Source organism: Trypanosoma equiperdum (genome assembly GCF_001457755.1).
Source record: "Trypanosoma equiperdum strain OVI genome assembly, contig: ctg_1655, whole genome shotgun sequence".
Classification (NCBI taxonomy): domain Eukaryota; phylum Euglenozoa; class Kinetoplastea; order Trypanosomatida; family Trypanosomatidae; genus Trypanosoma; species Trypanosoma equiperdum.
The window spans coordinates 31,440-31,693 of record NW_027123677.1 but is presented as its reverse complement, the minus strand read 5'-3'; positions in this window follow the sequence as shown (position 1 = coordinate 31,693).

Sequence of the window (254 nt, the reverse complement as noted above, 5' to 3'; positions counted from 1 at the left end):
TATATATATATATACGTGCTTTGGCGGAACAATTTGTTGTTTCACTTGAAAATCTGGTGAAGCTCAATACAGAGAGGAGATGGAAAAGTATTCTTGAAGTGAAAGAAAGAGATTTGAAAAAACAAAAAAAACGAGAATGAGGAGAAGGGACACGCACTTCATACAACAACATGATGCACTGAACACACACGACCACGTGCACCTGCAGTTGCTTCGCCCTTCTCCTCCTCTTCCTCCTCTACAATGAGTTGAAA